General features: G+C 48.3%; 1 protein-coding gene across 5 annotated transcripts in view; it reads left to right on the top strand.

Moving 5' to 3' along the window:
• Positions 1–19,588, top strand: part of CCDC141 (coiled-coil domain containing 141) — a 242,401-nt gene that overhangs the window by 181,578 nt on the left and 41,235 nt on the right. The window lies entirely within an intron of this gene.

Genomic DNA, 19,588 nt, shown 5'->3' with positions numbered 1-19,588 from the left:
TGGGAAATATAACTAACTACCTGTAGTACCCGGCCTTGCCCGGAATAGTAAGAAAGTGTCTCTCTGTCTTTCTCTCTATCTCTGCCTCTGTCTGTCTTTCTCTCTGTCTCTCTGTCTGTGTCTCTCTCTATCTCTCTCTTTGTCTCTCTGTCTGTCTCTGTCTGTTTCTCTGCCTCTGTCTCTCTCTATCTCTCTGTTTCACTGTCTCTCTCTGTGCCTCTTTATGTCTCTCTATCCATCTCTCTGTCTCTGTCTCTGTCTGTTTCTCTGTCTCTCTCCTTGTCTGCCTCTCTCTCTCTGTTTCTCTGTCTGTCTATCCGTCTCTCTCTGACTCACTGTCTGTCTCTCCTGTCTGTATCTGTCTCTCTCTTTCTGTCTGTTTGTCTGTCTCTCACACTATCTTTCTCTGTCTCTCTCACCCTGTCTGCCTCTCTCTCGCTCAGTCTGTCTCTCTCTGATTGTCTCTATCTGACTCTCTCTCTGTCTTTCTGTCTGTCTCTTTCTCCAATTGTCTCTCTGTTTCTTCCTGTCTTTCTCTGTCTGTCTCTGTCTGCCTATCTCTCTCTATCTCCCTCTGTTGTCTCTCTCTGTCTCAGTGTCTGTCTCTGTCTGTGTCTCTGTCTCTCTCTGTCTGTCTCTCTGTCTCTCTTATTATCTCTCTCTGTCTGTCTCTCTCCCTGCCTTCTTCTCTCTGTCAGTCTTTCTCTCTCTCATTGTCTCTGTCTCTCTCTTTTTCTGTCTCTCTCTGTCTGTCTGTCTCTCGCTGTCTTTCTCTCTCTCTCCCTCTCTCCATGATTGTCTCCCTCTGTTTGTCTCTCTGTCTGTCTATCTCTGTCTGTCTCTCTCTATCCATCTCTCTCTGTCTCATTGTCTGTATATCTGTCTCTCCCTGTCTGTCTCTCTGTCTCTCTCACTGTCTCTCTGTCTGTCAGTCTCTCTCTGTCTGTCTCTCTCTCTAATTGTCTCTCTCTGTCTCTCTTTCTGTCTGTCTATCTCTCGCTGTCTCTTTCTATCCGTCCTTCTCTGTCTCATTGTTTGTCTCTCTCCCTGTCTGCCTCTTTCTGTCAGTCTCTTTCTGATTGTCTCTGTCTCTCTTTCTGTCTCTCTCTGTCTGTCTGTCTCTGTCTGTCTATCTCTCTCTGTCTCCAGCTCTATACTTCTCTCCACTGATATCATATTACCTCACACATAAGCTTCTTATATTGAGAATGTCCTTTGTTGCCTATAGCAACCAATCACAGCTCCTATTAAGGACCTGTAGCTCCCAGCTCCATTGATTTTAATGTAAGCAGGTTTGTTGGCAAATAACTGTAAAACGTGGGGTTAAATTTCCCCTCAAAACATAGTCTATGACTCTATGATGTTCCCTGAGTGAAATGAGGCGGCTATGCAAAAGTTTGTGATTGTAAATGCAACAGTGTGGATTTCCTTTAATGGACATATACACATACACATACACTCAGCTTTATATATTAGATGTTACATTTGAATTGAAAAAAGATTGACCTGTGATTCATTTAATCTGTCATCAGGTTTTTGCTACCTCCCCTGAGAGCAGCATGATGTAAGCAAAGAGATCCTGAATCCAATACTGTATCACTTAGATTACTGGGTGCAGCCGTTCTGGCACAATCAGAATTTTTAGATTTAGCCATGTAGCAGAGCTGAGAGAGCTGACAGAGGTGTCAATCACAGGAAGGGGCGTGCTAGACTGCCATGTGCATGACATTGTATTCCAAACAAGATAAGGGTCCTGCTGCTTAAACAAACATAGCAAATAAACAACAGATCACACCTTAACAAGACAGGCATCCCTGAATTCTTTTAACCCTTGCAGCACACCATCTTCAGCTTACATAGCAAAAACCTGCTGACAGATTCCCTTTCATAGTATCATAGTTTTTAAGGTTGAAGGGAGACTCTAAGGCGGGCTTTGCACACTACGACATCGCAGGCCGATGCTGCGATGCCGAGTGCGATAGTGCCCGCCCCCGTCGCAGCAGCGATATGTGGTGATAGCTGGCGTAGCGAAAGTTATCGCTACGCCAGCTTCACACACACACTCACCTGCCGTGCGACGTCCCTGTGGCCGGCGACCCGCCTCCTTGTTAAGGGGGCGGGTCATGCGGCGTCACTGCGACGTCACACGGCAGGCGGCCAATCAGAGCGGAGGGGCGGAGATGAGCAGGATGTAAACATCCTGCCCACCTCCTTCCTTCCGCATATCCTACGGAAGCCGCAGTGAGGCCGGTAGGAGACGTTCCTCGCTCCTGCGACTTCACACACAGCGATGTGTGCTGCCGCAGGAGCGAGGAACAACATCGGACCATTGCGTCAGCGTAATTATGAATTACGCCGACGCTATACCGATGATACGATTACGACGCTTTTGCGCTCGTTAATCGTATCATCCAGCCTTTACACACTGCGATGTCGCATGCGATGCCGGAAGTGCGTCATTTTCAATTTGACCCCACCGACATCGCACCTGCGATGTCGCAGTGTGCAAAGTGCCCCTAAGTCCATCTAGTTCAACCCGTAGCCTAACATGCTGATCCAGAGGAAGGCAAAAAAACCCCAATGTGGCAAACAAGTTCCAATGGGGAAAAAATTTCCTTCCTGACTCCACATACGGCAATCAGACTAGTTCCCTGGATCAATACCCTGTCATAAAATCTAATATACATAACTGGTAATATTAAATTTTTCAAGAAAGGCGTCCAGGCTCTGCTTAAATGTTAGTAGTGAATCACTCATTACAACATCATGCGGCAGAGAGTTTCATAGTCTCACTGCTCGTACAGTAAAGAATCCTCGTCTGTGATTATGATTAAACCTTCTTTCCTCAAAACGTAGCGGATGCCCCCGTGTTCCAGTCGCAGGCCTAGGTGTAAAAAGATCTTTGGAAAGGTCTCTGTACTGTCCCCTCATATATTTATACATTGTGATTAGATCCCCCCTAAGCCTTCGTTTTTCCAGACTAAATAACCCCAAGTTTAATAACCTGTCTTGGTATTGCAGCCCACCCATTCCTCTAATAATCTTGGTGGCTCTTCTCTACACCCTCTCCAGTTCAGCTATGTCCTTCTTATATATCGGTGACCAGAATTGTACACAGTATTCTAAGTGCGGTCGCACTAGTGACTTGTACAGAGGTAGAACTATATTTTTTTCATGAACACTTATACCTCTTTTAATACATCCCATTATTTTATTAGCCCTGGCAGCAGCTGCCTGACACTGTCCACTAAAGTGAAGTTTACCATCCACCCATACACCCAAGTCTTTTTCTGTGCCTGTTTTACCCAGTGTTCTACAATTAAGTACATAATCATAAATGTTATTTCCTCTACCCAAGTGCATGACCTTACATTTATCTACATTAAACTTCAATTGCCACTTCTCAGCCCAATCCTCCAATTTACATAAATCTCCCTGTAATATAAAATTATCCTCCTCTGTATTGATTACCCTGCAGAGTTTAGTATCATCTGCAAATATTGAAATTCTACTCCGCATGCCCCCAACAAGGTCATTTATAAATATGTTGAAAAGAAGCGGGCCCAATACTGACCCCTGTGGTACCCCACTATGAACTGAGACCCAGTCCGAGTACGTACCATTAATAACCACCCTTTGTTTCCTATCACTGAGCCAGGTTTTAACCCAGTTACACATATTTTCCCCTATCCCCATTATTCTCATTTTATGTACCAACCTTTTCTGTGGCACCGTATCAAAAGCTTTTGAAAAGTCCATATACACAACATCCACTGCATTTCACTGGTCCAGGCTTGAACTTACCTCTTCATAGAAGCTGATCAAATTAGTTTGACAGGATCGATCCCTCATAAACCCATGTTGATACTCTGTCATAAGGTTATTTTTCTTGAGATACTCCAGTATAGCATCTCTCAAGAAACCCTCAAGGATTTTACCAACCGTAGAGGTTAAACTTACCGGCCTATAATTTCCCGGCTCAGTTTTTGTCCCCTTTTTGAATATTGGCACCACATTTGCTATGCGCCAGTCCTGCGGTACCGACCCTGTTATTAAGGAATCTGAGAAGATTAAAAATAATGGTCTATCTATCACAGAACTCAATTCCTGTAGTACTCTGGGGTGTATGCCATCTGGGCCCGGAGATTTGTCAACCTTAGTGATTTCGAGGCGGCGGCGTACTTCCTGCTGGGTTAAGCAGCTAATATTCAAGGGTGAATTTATGGTATCACTGGTCATGTCATCTGCCATGGCATTTTCTTGTATAAAAACCGTAGAAAAAAAGTCATTCAGCAGGTTGGCTTTACCCTCATCCCCTTCCACCATTTCACCAAGACTATTTTTAAGGGGGCCAACACTATCGCTTTTCAGTTTTTTACTGTTTATGTAGTTAAAGAATATTTTAGGATTATTTTTACTTTCTCTCGCAATGAGTCTCTCTGTCTCAAACTTAGCTAACTTAATTTGCTTTTTACATATTTTATTTAATTTTCTATAATTATATAATGCCTCATCACTACCTACCCTCTTTAATTCTTTGAAGGCTTTCTGTTTTTCTTTTATTGCTTCCCTTACAGCTCTATTTAGCCATAGGGGTTTCCTCCTATTTCTAGCATGTTTGTTCCCATAGGGTATATTTTCTGCACAAGCCCTATTCAGGATGCTCATAAAAGTCTCCCATTTGCTTTGTGTACTTTTATTACTTAGTACATCATCCCAGTTTATTGCACTAAGATCATCTCTCAACCGTTTAAAATTTGCTTTCCTGAAGTTTAGTGTCCTTGTAGCCCCTCTACTATACATCTTACTAAAAAATACATGAAAACTTATTATTTTGTGATCACTATTCCCCAAGTAACCCCCAACTTGTATATTTGATATGCGGTCTGGCCTATTGGTTAGTACAAGGTCTAGTAGTGCTCCCCCTCTTGTGGGGTCCTGTACCATTTGTGAAAGGTAATTATCTTTCATTGTTATCAAAAATCTATTTCCTTTGCTGGAACTGCAAGTTTCTGTTCCCCAATTTATATCAGGATAGTTAAAGTCCCCCATAATAATTACCTCTCCGAGACTCGCTGCTTTATCAATTTGCTTTATGAGGAGATTCTCTACCTCTTCCATAATATTTGGCGTCTTATAACACACCCCTATCAGTATTTTATTATTCATTCTCCCCCCCTTATCTCCACCCATAGGGACTCTACATTCTCAGTACCCTCACATATGTTGTCACGCAGGATGGGTTTTAAGGATGATTTTACATATAGACACACACCTCCCCCTCGCTTATTACCTTCCCTTTAACAATGTTTTTTTTGCACATTTTGTCCATTTACTCTTCCTTAAAAGAATTTTGTCAAAGAATGAACTATTTTTTAAGTCATTTTTTTATTCTAAGTATTCTTGCCAATGTATTACTTTTCCATAGTAATCTTGCATGTTTTCACATTGGCCATTAGGAGTTTAGATTCATACTTCCTACCATTTTAGGAATAATTTACAGACGTTTCCTGATCAGCAGAGGCAGGGTTATAATAACAGATAACACTTGCATAGACAACAGATAACACAGGATCCCACCAATCATAATCAGCAATGTCACGGCTGACTCTGGCCCCCCTCCCTTCAAAATGACTTTTTGCACACGCTCATTAGATGCTTCAGCACAAAAGATAAAGTTAGAGTAAGTGCATTGTGTCTAATGTACATGTGAATTTCATTAAATAGAACGTTCCAGTAGACAGTGGGAAAATTTGATTTATAATAAAGATTGTGATAAAAAAAAGCCATTTTTAATATTATAATACATTTAATGCTAAAATTTGAAGCAATTTGTAATTTTCTGATAATAGTTCCCCTTTAACCATAGCTGACAAGGGACTACTGAGGTACAGTAACAGCACCACCCTGTAAAGGCAGCCAAAATCCATGAAGTTAAAGCCACCCTCTGGGCTCTCGTTACTGAGAATCTTTCCCCTGTGTATATGTACAGCAGTTATCTGATACGTTTTTCTCACTGACGGCTTGTTAATCTGTGCTGATCATTCATGTGCAGGAGAAATGAGCCGTTCATGCACTGAGTGTCTACCAAACATGACATAGACTGATGGCAGTCAATCTGGGGAGACAAGGGAGTGTAGAGGTGGAGGGAGCAGCAGCGAGGACCAAAGATCAGGCAGGGGGCAACCTCCGCCTCTCGGTAGACCCTGTAGCCAAACTTTAGTTATGGATCAGAACTCAACTCTTAATGAGAAACTGTCATGAAATTTTGCAATATAAACTGAAAGCAGTATAAGGCCTCTTTCACACGCCCGTATCTCCGGTACGTGTTTGGTCCGTTTCCTCACGTACCGGAGACACGGGCACATGTAGACCCATTAAAATCAATGGGTCTGCGCTCACGTGCGTGTTCTGCCATGGACCGTGTGTACGTGCGGAGCATACGTGTGTCCGTGTGCTCCACACGTCAACATGTCCGTTTTTCTCTGGCATCACGGGTTTCACACGGAACGCAAATGGACCACACGGAGGTATTCCGTGTGACACGCGCCGAAGAAAACACACGTGTTTGAGAAAAAAAACTTTACTCACCTTCTCCAGCCCTCCTGTCTTTGCCGCTGCTGTCACTTGCTTCCGACCGCCGCTCATTATGCTCATTGCATATTCACTTCACTGCGGCCGTAAGCTGCAGTAGCAGCGGGGAGTCAGCAGGACCGGAGACCGAAGATCAGCACCACAGACAGCAACGCCAGGGACAGGTGAGCAGAAAGTTCCCGTTCTCCGTGTGTTATCATGGATAACACACGGAGAACACACATGTGGCATAAACACGTGTCACCGAGGGCAAAACGCACCTCTGACACGTCCGAGAAAAATGTATGTGGTTTTTGACGGACGTGTGAAAGAGGACTTAAATAGATCTCTTTGACCTGATGAGCCTGGTGTATTTACTTTGAAAATTAATTTCAGAATTTATGTAGTGTCCTCAAAATAGCACATATCAATATTGGGCATATTATTATTTCACAAACGATTAAACAATAATTGGAACATGGATTTCAAAGCAAGTACATCAGTCTCATTCGGTCTAACAACATGTATTTCTTAACGTATGCAACTTATGTTGTGAGGACTGATGATGAATCTGCTTTAAAGGGATATCGCTATGTTGAACGTGCTGCCCTATATCAAGGCTATCTGCACGCAACAATGTTATGAAGCGGGAGAATATAAACAGATTAAGGGGGTTGTCCATCACTGAACTAAACAATGCATCATAAAAGAAATACAAAAGCAAAAGAAAAATACATCCCAATCTTATTCCATTCCACTGCATCATAAAATAAAATTATATATATACATAGTATATATACACACACACTTACTGCCCAGACGTGATGCTGTGATCACAGCTCAGAGCCGATAGAGGACAATCCTTTTTCTCATAGTTGAATGCTGTTAATCACTGAGTAGGACTGCCCACCGGACCCCTAAATACAGTGCTATAGAGTGAAATCAACACATACAAGCTGAAATTAATCTTTTTTTCTAGAAAACCATATCCCAATATTATATACTAGAAGGTGGCCCGATTCTACGCATCGGGTGTTCTAGAATTTACGTATTGTGTAGTTCATGTATGATTTTTGTTATATATATATATATATATATATATATATATATATATATATATATATATAGATGTTGTTGTGTGTAGTTACCAAGTGTTTGTGTAGGGCTCTGTACATGTTCTGGGTGTTGTCTGGGTGTGATAGAGGGTGAGAGCGGTGTTGTATGTGTGTTGCGTTGTTTCTGGAGCGCTGTGTGTCTGTAGCGTTGTGTGTGTGTGTTGCGCGGTTTGTGTGTGTGTGGTGTGTTTTGGGGGGAGGTATGTTTTGTGCAATGTGTGTTGTGCGGTATGTGCGTATATTTGTGTGTGCAGCGTTGTCTGTGTGTGGGTGTCTGTGTAGGGCAGTTGTTTGTGGTTCCCAGTGTGTGTGTGTGGTGTGTTGTGCAGTGCACGCGCGTGTGTGTGTTGGGGGGAGGTGTGCACTTCCCATCGTGCTCCATCCCCCATGCAGCGCACTCCCCATCATGCTCCATCCCCCATGCAGCGCACTCCCCATCGTGCTCCATCCCCTATGCTGCGCACCCCCCATCGTGCTCCATCTCCCATCCTGCGCACTCCCAAACGTGCTCCATCCGCCATGCTGCGCACTCCCAAACGTGCTCCATCCGCCATGCTGCGCACTCCCAAACGTGCTCAATCCGCCATGCTGCGCACTCCCCATCGTGCTCCATCCCCCATGCTGCGCACTCCCAAACGTGCTCCATCTGCCATGCTGCGCACTCCCCATCGTGCTCCATCTCCCATGCTGCGCACTCCCAAACGTGCTCCATCCGCCATGCTGCGCACTCCCAAACGTGCTCCATCCACCATGCTGCGCACTCCCAAACGTGCTCCATCCGCCATACTCCGCACTCCCCATCGTGCTCCATCCCCCATGCAGCGCACTCCCCATCGTGCTCCATCCCCTATGCTGCGCACCCCCCATCGTGCTCCATCTTCCATGCTGCGCACTTCCAAACGTGCTCCATCTTCCATGCTGCGCACTTCCAAACGTGCTCCATCCGCCATGCTGCGCACTCCCAAACGTGGTCCATCCGCCATGCTGCGCACTCCCAAACGTGCTCCATCCGCCATACTCCGCACTCCCCATCGTGCTGCATCCCCCATGCTGCGCACTCCCAAACGTGCTCCATCCGCCATGCTGCGCACTCCCAAACGTGCTCCATCCCCTATGCTGCGCACCCCCCATCGTGCTCCATCTCCCATCCTTCGCACTCCCAAACGTGCTCCATCCGCCATGCGGCGCACTCCCAAACGTGCTCCATCCGCCATGCTGCGCACTCCCAAATGTGCTCCATCCGCCATGCTGCGCACTCCCCATCGTGCTCCATCCCCCATGCTGCGCACTCCCAAACGTGCTCCATCCGCCATGCTGCGCACTCCCCATCATGCTCCATCTCCCATGCTGCGCACTCCCAAACGTGCTCCATCCGCCATGCTGCGCACTCCCAAACGTGCTCCATCCGCCATACTCCGCACTCCCCATCGTGCTCCATCCCCCATGCAGCGCACTCCCCATCGTGCTCCATCTCCCATGCTGCGCACTCCCAAACGTGCTCCATCCGCCATGCTGCGCATTCCCAAACGTGGTCCATCCGCCATGCTGCGCACTCCCAAACATGCTCCATCCGCTATACTCCGCACTCCCCATCGTGCTGCATCCCCCATGCTGCGCACTCCCAAACGTGCTCCATCCGCCATGCTGCGCACTCGCAAACGTGATCCATCCGCCATGCTGCGCACTCCCAAACGTGCTCCATCCGCCATGCTGCGCACTCCCAAACGTGCTCCATCCGCCATGCTGCGCACTCCCAAACGTGCTCCATCCGCCATGCTGCGCACTCCCAAACGTGCTCCATGCGCCATGCTGCGCACTCCCAAACGTGCTTCATCCGCCATGCTGCGCCAGCATCAGCCTCTCTACCCGCAGCATCAGCCTCTCTGCCCGCAGCATCAGCCTCTCTCCTCCCAGCATCAGCCTCTCTCCCCGCAGCATCAGCCTCTCTGTCCCCAGCATCAGCCTCTCTGTCCCCAGCATCAGCCTCTCTGTCCCCAGCATCAGCCTCTCTCCTCCCAGCATCAGCCTCTCTCCTCCCAGCATCAGCCTCTCTCCCCGCAACATCAGCCTTTGTCCCCAGCATCAGCCTCTCTGTCCCCAGCATCAGCCTCTCTGTCCCCAGCATCAGCCTCTCTGTCCCCAGCATCAGCCTCTCTGTCCCCAGCATCAGCCTCTCTCATCCCAGCATCAGCCTCTCTGTCCCCAGCATCAGCCTCTCCATCCCAGCCTTCCCCAGGATCAGCCTCTCTCCTCCCAGCCTCCTCCAGCACGCCATGCTCCTCTGCCGACACTCACACACCCGATCGCATACACTCACACACACCCGATCGCATACACTCACACACACCCGATCGCATACACTCACGCACACACACATTGACGATATTGCACATACGCGCTCATACTCACAACATCCGGAGATACCACATGCTTCTGGCCATGTGATCCTCCGGCAGGTCCTGGAAGGTCACAACAGCACAGTATCGAGGCCGAGAAGCAAGCGATATCGCCGGATGCTGTGAGTGTGTGGATGCGATGTGATGTATATGTGAGGTGTGTGTGAGAGTGAGTGTGAGCCGGTGTACACTGGTAACTATGATACACATCGGGTAACCAAGGGACCTTAGTTACCCGATGTGTATAATGGTTACCAGTGTTCACGGGCTCCGTGAAGATCCCAGCATCGCAAGGTTATGTCTGGCGCTGCTGGAATCGTGACGGAGCCGGTGTAGAAGCAAGCGATATCCCAGGATGTTGTGAGTGTGTGGATGTGATGTGTGAGGTGTGTGTGAGAGTGAGTGTGATCTTATGTGTGTGTGTGTACTCACCTGGGAATCGGAGCTCCGTGTCAGTTGGGCCAGAGCGAGCGTGCATTGCGTGAGGGGGCGGGGCTTGCAGAGAGCCGGGGCGAGAGGCCAATCCATGTGGGGGGGCGGGGCCATGGCGAGCCCAGCGGCCAATCAGCTTTGTGTCACCGTAAGGACACAATTTTGGAGCATGACAGACAGACAGACAGACAGACAGAATAAGGCAATTATATATATAGATGTTTTCCCAATACTAAGTAAAAAGATGACAGTTGGTGCTCATAAAGTTCTATGGAGAACTGTACCTATCCTTTCAGGAGAGCTTGCAGCAGAATGTCTGTGTCTGCCTCTATCTCCTCTCTCCTCTGCTCATCTCCATACAATTTTTGAAGCACCAACTGTCATCTCTGCTCTCCATTCATGGGTAAAATCTATTTTCAGTGAAGACAAATGTTCACATCACTGAGACAGAAATATCAATTGGATGATTGATGATGATAAAGAAGCATAATTCTCTGATAAGATATATTACAAAATTGCTTATTTTCAAGTGCACTATTGATTTATTAAATCAGGTGCTGGTTGTATTGCCTACGTGTGTATAGGCAGAGACCTGTCAATCCAGGACAGTGGGCGGGAAGAGGCCACCGAGGACCTGCCTGGCTGACTAGTCTGTAGTTCATCACTGCCCCCAACTGGCTATTAAAGTATGTTTTTCTCTGAAACGCGTTTCAGAGTGAAGCATACTGTACCTGGCTATGATCATACAGCCAGTGGCTGATACAGACTGCACAAGGCTTGATCAGCGTGTATCAGCTGACTGGTTCCCTTTAAAATGTTTCATTTTAAAGGGAACTTGTCACCACGTTTTTCCCAATATAAATTGCGGCCACCACCAGTGATCTCTTATATACAGCATTCTAGAATACTGTATATATGTAATGAGGTGCCAGGGGGGCCTCCGGCCTTGTAGTCGTGGCCTTTGTAGATTCAAGGCTCTCCCCTGGCGCCATCACTACTTCAAGGTCGGGAACTATCTTGGTGGGGCAGAGTGTGGTGATGTCCTCATCGGCCATTGTACAAACAGTCTTCAGGCAGGATGTGGTGAAAACAAAAGACATCTTTATTTGCACACTTAAGTCACAATCCGGCTGTTGCAGAAACAAACACTTTCTGGGGCTGGGGGACAACCTGCCCTGACGTACCCTCACGTGGGGATGTGCCCTGGTTATTCCACTTCGCCGGGCTCCCACTGGCGGTTACACACTCACCGGACCCACACCGGTAGCTTCACTCTCCGAGGTTCCGTACACTCCCGTTCTCTCCGGCGTCCCCTCTTAATTCAGCCCCTCACACTCTGCCCCTTGATCTTCACACTCTCACGTCCCGGATCCAACTGCCTTTCTCACACACACACATACACTTCTCTTTTTTCCTCCCCCCTGCTTTCTGCCGGCTCCTCCTCCCCACTGTGGTGACAGCCGTCCCACCCGGCCACTAGGGGTGCCCTAACACAATATACATGCATTTACAAATAAAACATTTTTATTAATAACATCTCTGGTCACTAAGCTTCCTTTGTAGGGGTATGCTCACCCACTACACACCTCCCCTCTTAAAACCCGAGCCTCCCGGCACGGCTCCAATATAAAATAACACACATATTTAAAACTACGAACCAGTCCAGCGCTCGGTCTTGGGAATGCCCGGAGGCTTAGCAGCGCTCCCGGTCTTTTGATGGTGCCCGGAGGCTTAGCAGCGCTCCCGGTCTTTGGTGGTGCCCGGAGGCTTAACAGCGCTCCCGGTCTTTGTTGTGGATAACAGAAATATAAAACTGCAACAAAACTGTTCCATCTTCGCCTAACGGAGGAGCCCCTAGCTCAGTCCAGCAACGGACTCTCCCCGGGCTTAACAACTGGAACAACAGGAACACAACTTCTGCCGGTCTTCGCACAAGCCGAACAGGATGGTTTACTCTGGAGGCCAGGACCGCTTCCATTCGGCCGCCTGGGCCTGGATGTAGTCGCCCAGGGACTGCCCCGGTTGTCGGCGCACCCTCCGGAAGGACACAGGAGCATAGGAGGCCTCTGCTGGTGTGGCCTCTTCAGTCTCCGCCGGGGGTGATGGAGCCGCTGCCCGGGGTGGTTGAGGCACTGGTTGTGGCACATCCAGGACAATCACCGGGTGATTGGTAACACTCTGATTGACTGCCAGCACCGCCGGAGTGCTCTTTTCCGGGTCAGCGGTCGGTCCGGGCTTCACCTCTGGTGCGACCGCCAAGGTACGCTTGGGATGGGATGCATCGGTCGACACCGATTTTGACTGGTTCCGTCGCCGATTCTGGTGCTCCTCCCATTCCAGCTCCTGTTGCCATTGGGCCGCTTCACGTGGGGTCGGCATCCTGGTCACTCCAACCGCGAAAAGGCCACGGCTTCCCGCCTCGGGTAGAAACTGTACTTTTTCACCCAGGTAGAGGTTGTGGAGGCGCTGCGGTAACCCTTCCACATCCAGGTGTACCCGGTTATAGAAATAGTCGTCTCCGGTAGTCTCTTCCCGGATAAACCCATAGCCTTCCTGCTGATTGAATTTCACCACTATACCGGTGGTGAATTGCAGCGCCAGCTCTTCGCCGCCGGGACCGGCCATCATCTCCCGGGCGATGACTTCCGCGAGCAGCCGCTCTTGGACGGGGTCTGGTACCGGAGACGGAACCCTCGGGTATGGTATGGGAGACGGGCGCACGGGGTCCCAAAAAAAACCCCGGTGGTCTCGCTCTAACTTCTGGGCAAGTACTTCTGCCGGCTCCTGTCCGGAGGTGGGTGGCGCTGCTGCCGCGGCGACGGGCGGAGGTGTCTCGAGGTTGGCATACAGGATCTCCCGGGGCCGACTCCCCACCGGCAACTGCGTAGCATAAGTCGCCCGGACTTCTGTAGTGGTGCCTCCGATCGCCGCATCCCAAGTGGTCAGCCAGGTCACTTTAGCCGGCCGTTCCGCTCCTCCTGGCGCGGCCGGGATGTCGAGAGGAGGTACTCCAGTAATTGCAATGTGCTTGGGACGGAGCCCTTGACCCAGGCTCGTGAGTGCTAGGGCGGTCACCATTTCTTGTTGCTCGGAGGTATCCATGTTAAGAACTCGCGACGTCTTTTGCAATGGCGGTGAAGTCGATGCTGACGCTGGAGGAAATGGAGGTGGGCCTATGTTTCCCGCTCTTGGGCATGCTCCACCCCCAGCCTCACACATCATCTTGACTCCTCCGCGGCGGGTCTTCTTTTTCTTCATCACCCCGCCCACTTCATATGTCTTTCTTCGTGCCCTAGGACTGGCGCCTCCCCTCTTTGGGCGGAGTACTCCGTACTTCTTCTTCGGCACCGGCCAGCCCCAGGCTCTTCTTTTGGCGCCAACTTTTCGCGCGCTTTCTTCATCTTCACAGATGACGGCCATCTTGCCGCCATCTTGTGCCCGGTCCAACGCTGCAGGCACTGTTTCTTCTTCCCACCATGGGACTGGGAATCTTCTCTCATAGCCCGGATACGGTGCACTCGGCACCACTTGATCTCTGGCTTCTTGGGTCCCCGGCAAGGGATTCGCATCCTGCCGACTACGCCACATGTAATGAGGTGCCAGGGGGGCCTCCGGCCTTGTAGTCGTGGCCTTTGTAGATTCAAGGCTCTCCCCTGGCGCCATCACTACTTCAAGGTCGGGAACTATCTTGGTGGGGCAGAGTGTGGTGATGTCCTCATCGGCCATTGTACAAACAGTCTTCAGGCAGGATGTGGTGAAAACAAAAGACATCTTTATTTGCACACTTAAGTCACAATCCGGCTGTTGCAGAAACAAACACTTTCTGGGGCTGGGGGACAACCTGCCCTGACGTACCCTCACGTGGGGATGTGCCCTGGTTATTCCACTTCGCCGGGCTCCCACTGGCGGTTACACACTCACCGGACCCACACCGGTAGCTTCATTCTCCGAGGTTCCGTACACTCCCGTTCTCTCCGGCGTCCCCTCTTAATTCAGCCCCTCACACTCTGCCCCTTGATCTTCACACTCTCACGTCCCGGATCCAACTGCCTTTCTCACACACACACATACACTTCTCTTTTTTCCTCCCCCCTGCTTTCTGCCGGCTCCTCCTCCCCACTGTGGTGACAGCCGTCCCACCCGGCCACTAGGGGTGCCCTAACACAATATACATGCATTTACAAATAAAACATTTTTATTAATAACATCTCCGGTCACTAAGCTTCCTTTGTAGGGGTATGCTCACCCACTACATATATGTTCCAAAACCAATTTGTATAACATAAAAAAGACCTTTTATTATACTGACCTGCGGGGTGGTCCAGATGATGGGTGTCGCTGGTCTTGATCAGGAGCCTACTCTCTGCTTGCCGTCCTCTTTCCCTGCTTCGTGTGGTTGACGCGTTCTACGCCATCCACACAGAGTCCTCCATTATGCTTTTCCACACAGGCACTTATATCTGCCCTGCTGAGGGCAGAGCAAAGTACTGTAATGTGCATGAACGGGAGGGTCTTTAACCTTTCCCCGCACATTACAGCAGGGCAGAGAGAAGGGCGCGGGAGCGCAATGGAGGACATGTCATCCACACCAAGCGACAAGGAGGATGGCGATCACAAGCAGAGAGGATGCGCCAGATCAAGACCAGCATCAAACATTGGACTAGACTGCCATGCAGTTGAGTAAATGAAAAGGTCTTTTTTATGTTATACAGATCAGCTTGGGGACTTGTATACAGCATTCTAGAATGCTGACTGGTGGTGGTGTATTGAAGTGGACGTGACAGCAGTCCATTCATTTAGACAGATCTGGTAGGATTAGTGATGGGACACTGCCCTCTGCTGGCCAAACATATCGCTCAGGAATAAAGAATCCCCCAGGACCAAAAATTCAGCAAGCTGGTTCCTGAGGGGAAGCTGTTCAGCGGAGGATGGGAAGCAGTGATGCAGAAACAGGAGATAAAAGCCCCGGGGATAACCGTAAGAGGAGCTTTGACGCCAAAGAAGAGAAACAGAGATATGCATGCAGCGGTGAGGAAGGTTGCCTCCCCTGCAGAAGAGTCAAGTGGCCCGATTTCTATACAAAGAAAGCCTTTGCCAGGTAGTTTGCTGAAAGAAAATCCAGAGCCTCATTGCCGACGCTGCCTGTCAAGACACCGAGCCCAAACTATGAGGTCAAGCTGCAGAAGCCGCCTGTCAAGCCATAAATGCCGCCTCTCAAGATGCCGAGCCCAGACTATGTGGTCAAACCGCAGACATTGCCTGTCAAAATCCCAAGTCCGGACTATGAGGTCAAGCTGCAGACACAGCCTATCAAGACCGCTGCCCGTGGGTCACACCCGAGTGAGCCAGGTAGTTGCTTCCTGCTCGGCCGTGTGGTACCTAATGTGGGGACTGCAATTATAGAGTATGGTACATAGAGTATGGTATGGCTGGGCCTATGGAGAGATCACTGCATGAGTCAGTGGCCCCAACATATACAAGCCCCTGACAGTAGTCAATTTGAGTTACGAAATGCCTAGCAATGGGGTGTTTTATCCAGAGCCAGCCATATTAGACATCTGTAGATAAGTGAATGTTCAAAGCATGTGTAATTTGAATAGCCTGTGATCAGTTTCCCGCTATAACAATTCCCTGTTTTAGCCATATCCAAGTATGTGTCATTATAAATATATAATTGTGAGTCACCACTGTGTCTTGCTTCTGTGTGTTGCATTCCAGGCCTGGTGTTATAGTGTCTGCAGTTTATCTGGGCAGGGCCACCACCAGGGGGGACAAACAAGACTCTAGTTCGGGGCCCCAACAGAAGGGGGGCCCCTTCACGCTTCATTTATTGGCTTACAAACTAGGTGCGCTGCGTAACTACCGAGGTTGCAACAGGGGTCGCCTGCGCCACTCAGTGCAATGGGGCCCGGGGCATACGTATTTGAATGTTTACGTATTTATACGTAGTGTATGCATGTATACGTATTTGAAGGTTTTTGGCATGTGGGGTCATAGCCTTATTGTGCGATTGGTGAGGATGTGGTGCAGAGGTGGAGTTTTTCCAAGATTGGCAATGGGACTGTGGAAGGTGTGAGGGGTGGAGGCGGAGCAGGGATGGAGCTGGAGCTGGGGGTGGAGTCTCAAGGGGGCCCCAAAATTATGCCAGTCAGGGGCCCTGAAATTCCTAGTGGCAGCCATGATCTGTGGAAAAACCTGGTGGCAGGTTCCCTTTAATACTGTTCATATATCCTTATTCCCTTAAGGGGGCTTTACACGCTACGACATCGCTAATATGAACTCGTTGGGGTCACGGAATTGGTGACGCACATCCGGCCGCATTAGCGATGCCGTTGCGTGTGACACCTATGAGCGATTTTGCATCGTTGCAAAAACATGCAAAATCGCTCATCGGTGACATGGGGGTCTATTCTCAAAAATCGTTACTGCAGCAGTAACGAGGTTGTTCCTCGTTCCTGCGGCAGCACACATCGCTCCGTGTGACACCGCAGGAACGAGGGACCTCTACTTACCTGCCTCCCGGCCATAATGCGGAAGGAAGGAGGTGGGCGGTATGTTACGTCCCGCTCATCTCCGCCCCTCCGCTTCTATTGGGCGGCGGTTCAGTGACGCAGCTGTGACGTCGCTGTGACGCTGAACGAACCGTCCCCTTAGAAAGGAGGCAGTTCGCCGGTCACAGCGACGTCGCCGGACAGGTAAGTAGTGTGATGGGTCTGGGCGATGTTGTGTGGCACGGGCAGCGATTTTCCCGTGTCGCACAACAGATGGGGGCAGGTACCCATGCTAGTGATATCGGTACCGATATCGCAGCGTGTAAAGCGGCCTTTAGTGTCAGAAGGTAAGCTTTATATGTGAAATATTTTAAAGCCAATGCGCTTCAGAATCAGCTGAGGCAGCATTGAGCATGGATTTATAGTCTTCTTGGAAAATAGTTCAAAGTGTTTGTAGCTATGCCAGTCCAGCTGTCACTGTCACCACAGCCGTGCAAAAACATCTCAAGAACATCTTCAAAGCTACTGATTTCTTTTTATTGCAGGAACTAGGTTTTTTTTCCCATCGTTGGAAGCCTCGTCTCTCCTGGAAAAGAAAATGTACTATTCACGAGGCCTCCCAACTTTTTCTTAAAGGGAACATGTCAGAAAATTCTTCCCCTTCCAAACCATTTATATGAATATATAGCATAGTTGGTGCAGATTGATTTGCAGGACTCGGCCCGTCGACCACGACGATAAGCCGGGAGCCCTGAGAGCAGCCTCCTATCTCCTGCTTCCATGACTCTTTTTTTGATTAGCTGGCCTGTTGCAACGTCACATGCGCAACGATGCTATCGCTGAAGGCTGGTTAATCAAGAGAGGAGCTGCGGATGCTGGAGGTGGGCGTTGGACAGGTAAGTACTTTATGCCAAAAAACTGCAATTCCAGGTGAATCTCATTTTGATGATTAGTATACGTCACTGTGGACATGTATTTGGGGTGTGATGATGCATTTTCAGCCCCTCAGTCTCACTATATGTTCAGAGTTGCCAACTTGATTTTTTAGTTTTTTTTCTGGACAGCTTGCAAAAAATCACGGACAGACAATATTTTTTAGACACATTGGAAAACCATAATAAATTATTATGATTATAAGTGTCTACAGCCTATAATTCTGATATGGAGACATCAGCTGCATTCACTTTTGACTGTACAATTATGATCAGTAAAGTCAAAATAATCTGTATAAATTTCTTTAGCTTCAAAAAAATTATGGAAGCCTTAAATTTTTTTATGGACAGAGCAAAAAAAGTGCTATCTTTTTGTAGAATGTCATGGAATTTCTAGCACCAACCTCCTCAGGGTGATTGACAGGTCATTTGCTCTGGTACATGGTCAATAACCTACAGTTACGGTGGGTCAATAACCTACGGTGTACCTTAATTAATTAATTAGTTAATTAATAGATTTAATCAATGTATATATGTTACCTCCCTTGTATCAGCATTCAGGCACTGACTAAGGTCCACACAGGATAGAAACGCGTTGCCTTTTTGCGTTCTTTCTTTGCCTTTGTACCTTTTAGCCCACTTACCTTGTTTTTATGGAGAAATAGTCTATCAATTGTTATAAACCTTTGATTACCGATGTCTCTTTTTTGGATGGTCTATAACCTGTCACCTGTCCATGAGGCTGAGGAGCTGGGAATACATCGTCACGCCCCAATGCACTTGCAAACTGATGTACACTGAACTTTAAAATGCAATTTTGTATTCCTACAGTAGGCTTTGGGATCTTTTAAAGGGATTAACAGCTTTATTCTTTAAAGAGCTTCACAATCTTATAAATGGTTAAAGTGGGGTAAGAGGGTGAAGGGTAGAAAGTTCCAACAGGCTCTTTTTATATAACATGTATTAGTGACACACTCATAATGAGTAAAGTAGGACACCCTATGCAATGTAAAGGGAGAATTCTGTGATAAATCTGTAAAAAAAAAAACAAACAAAAAATATCAGATAATATATACAGATTTTCCTATGGAATTGACTGCAAATAACCTGTAGATAAGCCACATTGCACAAACCCCTTGAGAACACCACATGGCCAGTGAAAGATGTTGGGAGTTGTGTGGAGTGGAGATATGTAGAGATGAGCCAACCTGAGGTTCAGCTTCCGAACTGAACAACAACTTAAAAACACAAGGCTTGGGTTCGGAGTTCGGATGCTTTAGGTGCGAACTTAACTCACATGAGCATCATTGGGCTCAGGTACGCTCACCGCTTGGTCCACTGTGAGCCGCTTGCAGTGTTTGATCGGCTCACACTGGGAGAAACAACAGCGTGATCGGATGTAGTGTGTAACCGCAAACAAAAATTTGAAAATGACTGCCCATCATCCCCCGGAAGTGATCTGCTTATGGCTGGCTGTATGTGAGTGGAGACTCAAATTGCCATGTGGAGGTTCGGTTCATTTACTGCCAGCGAACCAAACCTACAAAGGTTCGCTCATCTTTAGAGATGAGCATACTTGTTGAAGTTTGGTTCAGCGGTTTCAGCTGTACTTTAGGTAAAGTTCAGTTTGGGACCCGGACTTGATCTGA

The sequence above is a fragment of the Anomaloglossus baeobatrachus genome, chromosome 7 (genome assembly GCF_048569485.1).
Source record: "Anomaloglossus baeobatrachus isolate aAnoBae1 chromosome 7, aAnoBae1.hap1, whole genome shotgun sequence".
NCBI lineage: Eukaryota > Metazoa > Chordata > Amphibia > Anura > Aromobatidae > Anomaloglossus > Anomaloglossus baeobatrachus.
This window is presented reverse-complemented; position numbering and strand designations above follow the sequence as displayed.